Source organism: Saccoglossus kowalevskii, chromosome 4, assembly GCF_978046115.1.
Source record: "Saccoglossus kowalevskii chromosome 4, keSacKowa6.1, whole genome shotgun sequence".
Lineage (NCBI taxonomy): Eukaryota > Metazoa > Hemichordata > Enteropneusta > Harrimaniidae > Saccoglossus > Saccoglossus kowalevskii.
This window is the reverse complement of record NC_140644.1, coordinates 20875258-20882757: the sequence shown is the minus strand read 5'-3', so window position 1 is coordinate 20882757 and position 7500 is coordinate 20875258. Positions and strand designations below refer to the sequence as shown.

General features: G+C 38.5%; 17 non-coding genes across 17 annotated transcripts; all 17 read left to right on the top strand.

The window, feature by feature from the left end:
- The first annotated feature begins 257 nt into the window (after positions 1-257).
- TRNAS-UGA (transfer RNA serine (anticodon CGA)) lies at positions 258-339 on the top strand. Its single transcript has one exon. It is a non-coding gene; the product is annotated as a tRNA-Ser (tRNA).
- A 257-nt stretch (positions 340-596) lies between these two features.
- Positions 597-678, top strand: TRNAS-CGA (transfer RNA serine (anticodon CGA)). Its single transcript has one exon. It is a non-coding gene; the product is annotated as a tRNA-Ser (tRNA).
- Positions 679-953: 275 nt separating this feature from the next.
- TRNAS-CGA (transfer RNA serine (anticodon UGA)) lies at positions 954-1035 on the top strand. The gene has a single exon. It is a non-coding gene; the product is annotated as a tRNA-Ser (tRNA).
- A 267-nt stretch (positions 1036-1302) lies between these two features.
- TRNAS-CGA (transfer RNA serine (anticodon CGA)) lies at positions 1303-1384 on the top strand. Its single transcript has one exon. It is a non-coding gene; the product is annotated as a tRNA-Ser (tRNA).
- Positions 1385-1640: 256 nt separating this feature from the next.
- Positions 1641-1722, top strand: TRNAS-CGA (transfer RNA serine (anticodon CGA)). The gene has a single exon. It is a non-coding gene; the product is annotated as a tRNA-Ser (tRNA).
- A 925-nt stretch (positions 1723-2647) lies between these two features.
- Positions 2648-2729, top strand: TRNAS-UGA (transfer RNA serine (anticodon UGA)). The gene has a single exon. It is a non-coding gene; the product is annotated as a tRNA-Ser (tRNA).
- A 274-nt stretch (positions 2730-3003) lies between these two features.
- On the top strand, positions 3004-3085 carry TRNAS-CGA (transfer RNA serine (anticodon CGA)). The gene has a single exon. It is a non-coding gene; the product is annotated as a tRNA-Ser (tRNA).
- Positions 3086-3342: 257 nt separating this feature from the next.
- Positions 3343-3424, top strand: TRNAS-UGA (transfer RNA serine (anticodon CGA)). Its single transcript has one exon. It is a non-coding gene; the product is annotated as a tRNA-Ser (tRNA).
- A 275-nt stretch (positions 3425-3699) lies between these two features.
- Positions 3700-3781, top strand: TRNAS-CGA (transfer RNA serine (anticodon UGA)). Its single transcript has one exon. It is a non-coding gene; the product is annotated as a tRNA-Ser (tRNA).
- Positions 3782-4057: 276 nt separating this feature from the next.
- On the top strand, positions 4058-4139 carry TRNAS-CGA (transfer RNA serine (anticodon UGA)). Its single transcript has one exon. It is a non-coding gene; the product is annotated as a tRNA-Ser (tRNA).
- Positions 4140-4415: 276 nt separating this feature from the next.
- Positions 4416-4497, top strand: TRNAS-CGA (transfer RNA serine (anticodon UGA)). Its single transcript has one exon. It is a non-coding gene; the product is annotated as a tRNA-Ser (tRNA).
- Positions 4498-4754: 257 nt separating this feature from the next.
- TRNAS-UGA (transfer RNA serine (anticodon UGA)) lies at positions 4755-4836 on the top strand. The gene has a single exon. It is a non-coding gene; the product is annotated as a tRNA-Ser (tRNA).
- Positions 4837-5110: 274 nt separating this feature from the next.
- On the top strand, positions 5111-5192 carry TRNAS-CGA (transfer RNA serine (anticodon CGA)). The gene has a single exon. It is a non-coding gene; the product is annotated as a tRNA-Ser (tRNA).
- Positions 5193-5451: 259 nt separating this feature from the next.
- TRNAS-CGA (transfer RNA serine (anticodon CGA)) lies at positions 5452-5533 on the top strand. The gene has a single exon. It is a non-coding gene; the product is annotated as a tRNA-Ser (tRNA).
- Positions 5534-6464: 931 nt separating this feature from the next.
- On the top strand, positions 6465-6546 carry TRNAS-UGA (transfer RNA serine (anticodon UGA)). The gene has a single exon. It is a non-coding gene; the product is annotated as a tRNA-Ser (tRNA).
- A 274-nt stretch (positions 6547-6820) lies between these two features.
- On the top strand, positions 6821-6902 carry TRNAS-CGA (transfer RNA serine (anticodon CGA)). The gene has a single exon. It is a non-coding gene; the product is annotated as a tRNA-Ser (tRNA).
- A 257-nt stretch (positions 6903-7159) lies between these two features.
- Positions 7160-7241, top strand: TRNAS-UGA (transfer RNA serine (anticodon UGA)). The gene has a single exon. It is a non-coding gene; the product is annotated as a tRNA-Ser (tRNA).
- The last annotated feature ends 259 nt before the right edge of the window (positions 7242-7500 follow it).

The window sequence follows — 7500 nt, the reverse complement described above, 5'->3', positions numbered from 1 at the left end:
GTTGAGCCGCTGTATACATAATTGGCCGTCGATCAACCGCATGAATGAATGCAAATTATGAAAATGATTCGCATTGGCACCAAGTTTAAATTATAAATATATGACTTAATGCCATTTAAATCTCGTAAAACAGAAAAACAAGTGCGTGAATTTGACGTCAATGTTATGTAACATGTCAATGTCAAGTAACAAATGCAAATAAAATAACAACAAATTTTAAGTCAACATTTTTAGGAGCACTTGTCATTGCATCAACTGCTGTGATGGCCGAGTGGTTAAGGCGTTGAACTTGAAATCCAATGGGGTCTCTCCGCGCAGGTTCGAACCCTGCTCGCAGCGAATGTTTTAGAACACCTCGTTGAGCCGCTGTATACATAATTGGCCGTAGATCATCCGCAAGAATGAATGCAAATTATGAAAATGATTCGCATTGGCACCAAGTTTATATTATATATATATGACTTAATGCCATTTACATCTCGCAAAAAAGAAAAACATGTGCGTTAATTTGACGTCAATGTTAGGTAACAAATGTAAATAAAATAACAACAAATTTTAAGCCAACATTTTTAGGAGCACTTGTCATTGCATCAACTGCTGTGATGGCCGAGTGGTTAAGGCGTTGGACTCGAAATCCAATGGGGTCTCCCCGCGCAGGTTCGAACCCTGCTCGCAGCGAATGTTTTAGAACACCTCGTTGAGCCGCTGTATACATAATTGGCCGTAGATCAACCGCAAGAATGAATGCAAATTATGAAAATGATTCGCATTGGCACCAAGTTTATATTATATATATATGACTTAATGCCATTTAAATCTCGTAAAACAGAAAAACAAGTGCGTGAATTTGACGTCATTGTTATGTAACATGTCAATGTCATGTAACAAATGCAAATAAAATAACAACAAATTTTAAGCCAACATTTTTACGAGCACTTGTCATTGCATCAACTGCTGTAATGGCCGAGTGGTTAAGGCGTTGGACTCGAAATCCAATGGGGTCTCCCCGCGCAGGTTCGAACCCTTCTCGCATCGAATGTTTTAGAACACCTCGTTGAGCCGCTGTATACATAATTGGCCGTAGATCAACCGCATGAATGAATGCAAATTATGAAAATGATTCGCATTGGCACCAAGTTTAAATTATATATATATGACTTAATGCCATTTACATCTCGTAAAAAAGAAAAACATGTGCCTTAATTTGACGTCAATGTTATGTAACAAATGCAAATAAAATAAAATAAAATAACAACAAATTTTAAGCCAACATTTTTAGGAGCACTTGTCATTGCAACAAATGCTGTGATGGCCGAGTGGTTAAGGCGTTGGACTCGAAATCCAATGGGGTCTTCCCGCGCCGGATCGAACCCTGCTCGCAGCGAATTTTTAGAACACCTCGTTGCACCGCATTATACATGATTGTCCGTAGATCAACCGAAAGAACGCATGCATATTAAGAAAATGATTCGCATTGGCACCAAGTTTACATTATATATATATCACTTAATGCCATTTACTTCTCGTAAAAAAGAAAAGCAAGTGCGTGAACTTGACGTCAATGTTATGTAACAAATACAAATAAAATAACAACAAATTTTCAGCCAAAATTTCTAGGAGCACTTGTCACTGCATCAACTGCTGTGATGGCCGAGTGGTTAAGGCGTTGGACTCGAAATCCAATGGGGTCTCCCCGCGCAGGTTCGAACCCTGCTCGCAGCGAATGTTTTAGAACACCTCGTTGCACCGCTGTATACATAATTGGCCGTAGATCAACCGCGAGAATGAATGCAAATTATGAAAATGATTGGCACCAAGTTTAAATTATATATATATGACTTAATGCCATTTAAATCTCGTAAAACAGAAAAACAAGTGCGTGAATTTGACGTCAATGATATGTAACATGTCAATGTCATTTAACAAATGCAAATAAAATAACAACAAATTTTAAGCCAACATTTTTAGGAGCACTTGTCATTGCATCAACTGCTGTGATGGCCGAGTGGTCGCAGCGAATATTTTTGATCACCTCGTTGCACCGCTTTATACATGATTGGCCGTAGATCAACTGCAAAAACGCATGCAAATTAAGAAAATAATTCGCATTGGCACCAAGTTTACATTATACATATCACTTAATGCAATTTTACATCTCGTAAAAGAAAAAAACAGGTACGTGAACTTGACGTCAATGTTATGTAACATGGCAATGTAATGTAGCAAATGCAAATACAATGACCGCTAATTTGCAGTCAAAATTTGTAGGAGCACTTGTCATTGCATCAACTGCTCTGATGGCCGAGTGGTTAAGTCTTTGCACTTCAAATCTAATTGGGTCTCCCCGTGCGGGTTCGAACCCTGCTAGCAGCGAATTTTTTTGAACACCTCGTTGCACCGCTTTATACATGATTGGCCGTAGATCAACTGCAAAAACGCATGCAAATTAAGAAAATAATTCGCATTGGCACCAAGTTTACATTATACATATCACTTAATGCAATTTTACATCTCGTAAAAGAAAAAAACAGGTACGTGAACTTGACGTCAATGTTATGTAACATGGCAATGTAATGTAGCAAATGCAAATACAATGACCGCTAATTTGCAGTCAAAATTTGTAGGAGCACTTGTCATTGCATCAACTGCTCTGGTGGCCAAGTGGTTAAGGCGTTGGACTTGAAATCCAATTGGGTCTCCCCGCGCTGCTTCGAACCCTGCTCGCAGCAAATGTTTTAGAACACCTCGTTGCATCGCTGTATACATGATTGGCCGTTGATCAACCGCAAGAACGCATGCAAATTAAGAAAATGATTCGCATTGGCACCAAGTTTACATTATATATATATGACTTAATGCATTTACATCTCTTAAAAGAGAAAAACAGGTGCGTGAACTTGACGTCAATGTTATGTAACATGGCAATGTCATGTAACAAATGCAAATAAAATAACAACAAATTTTAAGCCAACATTTTTAGGAGCACTTGTCATTGCATCAACTGCTGTGATGGCCGAGTGGTTAAGGCGTTGGACTCGAAATCCAATGGCGTCTCCCCGCGCAGGTTCGAACCCTGCTCGCAGCGAATGTTTTAGAACACCTCGTTGAGCCGCTGTTTACATAATTGGCCGTAGATCAACCGCAAGAATGAATGCAAATTATGAAAATGATTCGCATTGGCACCAAGTTTATATTATATATATATGACTTAATGCCATTTAAATCTTGTAAAAAAGAAAAACAAGTGCGTTAATTTGACGTCAATGTTATGTAACAAATTCAAATAAAATAACAACAAATTTTAAGCCAACATTTTTAGGAGCACTTGTCATTGCATCAGCTGCTGTGATGGCCGAGTGGTTAAGGCGTTGGACTTGAAATCCAATGGGGTCTCCCCGCGCAGGTAAGAACCCTGCTCGCAGCGAATGTTTTAGAACACCTCGTTGAGCCGCTGTTTACATAATTGGCCGTAGATCAACCGCAAGAATGAATGCAAATTATGAAAATGATTCGCATTGGCACCAAGTTTATATTATATATATATGACTTAATGCCATTTAAATCTTGTAAAAAAGAAAAACAAGTGCGTGAATTTGACGTCAATGTTATGTAACATGTCAATGTCATGTAACAAATGCAAATAAAATAACAACAAATTTTAAGCCAACATTTTTAGGAGCACTTGTCATTGAATCAACTGCTGTGATGGCCGAGTGGTTAAGGCGTTGGACTCGAAATCCAATGGGGTCTCCCCGCGCAGGTTCGAACCCTGCTCGCAGCGAATGTTTTAGAACACCTCGTTGAGCCGCTGAATACATAATTGGCCGTAGATCAACCGCAAGAATGAATGCGAATTATGAAAATGATTCTCATTGGCACCAAGTTTAAATTATACATATATATGACTTAATGCCATTTACATCTTGTAAAAAAGAAAAACAAGTGCGTGAATTTGACGTCAATGTTATGTAACATGTCAATGTCATGTAACAAATGCAAATAAAATAACAACAAAATTTAAGACATATTTTTAGGAGCACTTGTCATTGCATCAACTGCTGTGATGGCCGAGTGCTTAAGGCGTTGGACTCGAAATCCAATAGGGTCTCCCCGCGCAGGTTCGAACCCTGCTCGCAGCGAATGTTTTAGAACACCTCGTTGCACCGCTGTATACATGATTGGCCGTAGATCAACCGCAAGAATGAATGCGAATTATGAAAATGATTCTCATTGGCACCAAGTTTAAATTATACATATATATGACTTAATGCCATTTACATCTTGTAAAAAAGAAAAACAAGTGCGTGAATTTGACGTCAATGTTATGTAACATGTCAATGTCATGTAACAAATGCAAATAAAATAACAACAAAATTTAAGACAAATTTTTAGGAGCACTTGTCATTGCATCAACTGCTGTGATGGCCGAGTGCTTAAGGCGTTGGACTCGAAATCCAATAGGGTCTCCCCGCGCAGGTTCGAACCCTGCTCGCAGCGAATGTTTTAGAACACCTCGTTGCACCGCTGTATACATGATTGGCCGTAGATCAACCGCAAGAATGAATGCAAATTATGAAAATGATTCGCATTGGCACCAAGTTTAAATTATATATATATGACTTAATGTCATTTACATCTCGTAAAAAAGAAAAACATGTGCGTTAATTTGACGTCAATGTTAGGTAACAAATGCAAATAAAATAACAACAAATTTTAAGCCAACATTTTTAGGAGCACTTGTCATTGCATCAACTGCTGTGATGGCCGACTGGTTAAGGCGTTGGACTTGAAATCCAATGGGGTCTCCCCGCGCAGGTTCGAACCCTGCTCGCAGCGAATGTTTTAGAACACCTCGTTGAGCCGCTGTATACATAATTGGCCGTAGATCAACCGCATGAATGAATGCAAATTATGAAAATGATTCGCATTGGCACCAAGTTTAAATTATAAATATATGACTTAATGCCATTTACATCTCGTAAAAAAGAAAAACAAGTGCGTGAATTTGACGTCAATGTTATGTAACATGTCAATATCATGTAACAAATGCAAATAAAATAACAACAAATTTTAAGACAAATTTTTAGGAGCACTTGTCATTGCATCAACTGCTGTGATGGCCGAGTGCTTAAGGCGTTGGACTCGAAATCCAATAGGGTCTCCCCGCGCAGGTCCGAACCCTGCTCGCAGCGAATGTTTTAGAACACCTCGTTGAGCCGCTGTATACATAATTGGCCGTAGATCATCCGCAAGAATGAATGCAAATTATGAAAATGATTCGCATTGGCACCAAGTTTATATTATATATATATATGACTTAATGCCATTTACATCTCGCAAAAAAGAAAAACATGTGCGTTAATTTGACGTCAATGTTATGTAACAAATGCAAATAAAATAACAACAAATGTTAAGCCAACATTTTTAGGAGCACTTGTCACTGCATCAACTGCTGTGATGGCCGAGTGGTTAAGGCGTTGGACTCGAAATCCAATGGGGTCTCTCCGCGCAGGTTCGAACCCTGCTTGCAGCGAATGTTTTAGAACACCTCGTTGAGCCGCTGTATACATAATTGGCCGTAGATCAACCGCAAGAATGAATGCAAATTATGAAAATGATTCGCATTGGCACCAAGTTTATATTATATATATATGACTTAATGCCATTTAAATCTCGTAAAACAGAAAAACAAGTGCGTGAATTTGACGTCATTGTTATGTAACATGTCAATGTCATGTAACAAATGCAAATAAAATAACAACAAATTTTAAGCCAACATTTTTAGGAGCACTTGTCATTGCATCAACTGCTGTGATGGCCGAGTGGTCGCAGCGAATATTTTTGATCACCTCGTTGCACCGCTTTATACATGATTGGCCGTAGATCAACTGCAAAAACGCATGCAAATTAAGAAAATAATTCGCATTGGCACCAAGTTTACATAATACATATCACTTAATGCAATTTTACATCTCGTAAAAGAAAAAAACAGGTACGTGAACTTGACGTCAATGTTATGTAACATGGCAATGTAATGTAGCAAATGCAAATACAATGACCGTTAATTTGCAGTCAAAATATGTAGGAGCACTTGTCATTGCATCAACTGCTCTGATGGCCGAGTGGTTAAGTCTTTGCACTTCAAATCTAATTGGGTCTCCCCGTGCGGGTTCGAACCCTGCTAGCAGCGAATATTTTTGAACACCTCGTTGCACCGCTTTATACATGATTGGCCGTAGATCAACTGCAAAAACGCATGCAAATTAAGAAAATAATTCGCATTGGCACCAAGTTTACATTATACATATCACTTAATGCAATTTTACATCTCGTAAAAGAAAAAAACAGGTACGTGAACTTGACGTCAATGTTATGTAACATGGCAATGTAATGTAGCAAATGCAAATACAATGACCGCTAATTCGCAGTCAAAATTTGTAGGAGCACTTGTCATTGCATCAACTGCTCTGGTGGCCGAGTGGTTAAGGCGTTGGACTTGAAATCCAATTGGGTCTCCCCGCGCTGCTTCGAACCCTGCTCGCAGCAAATGTTTTAGAACACCTCGTTGCATCGCTGTATACATGATTGGCCGTTGATCAACCGCAAGAACGCATGCAAATTAAGAAAATGATTCGCATTGGCACCAAGTTTACATTATATATATATGACTTAATGCATTTACATCTCTTAAAAGAGAAAAACAGGTGAGTGAACTTGACGTCAATGTTATGTAACATGGCAATGTCATGTAACAAATGCAAATAAAATAACAACAAATTTTAAGCCAACATTTTTAGGAGCACTTGTCATTGCATCAACTGCTGTGATGGCCGAGTGGTTAAGGCGTTGGACTCGAAATCCAATGGCGTCTCCCCGCGCAGGTTCGAACCCTGCTCGCAGCGAATGTTTTAGAACACCTCGTTGAGCCGCTGTTTACATAATTGGCCGTAGATCAACCGCAAGAATGAATGCAAATTATGAAAATGATTCGCATTGGCACCAAGTTTATATTATATATATATGACTTAATGCCATTTAAATCTTGTAAAAAAGAAAAACAAGTGCGTTAATTTGACGTCAATGTTATGTAACAAATTCAAATAAAATAACAACAAATTTTAAGCCAACATTTTTAGGAGCACTTGTCATTGCATCAGCTGCTGTGATGGCCGAGTGGTTAAGGCGTTGGACTTGAAATCCAATGGGGTCTCCCCGCGCAGGTAAGAACCCTGCTCGCAGCGAATGTTTTAGAACACCTCGTTGAGTCGCTGTTTACATAATTGGCCGTAGATCAACCGCAAGAATGAATGCAAATTATGAAAATGATTCGCATTGGCACCAAGTTTATATTATATATATATGACTTAATGCCATTTAAATCTTGTAAAAAAGAAAAACAAGTGCGTGAATTTGACGTCAATGTTATGTAACATGTCAATGTCATGTAACAAATGCAAATAAAATAACAACAAAATTTAAGACAAATTTTTAGGAGCACTT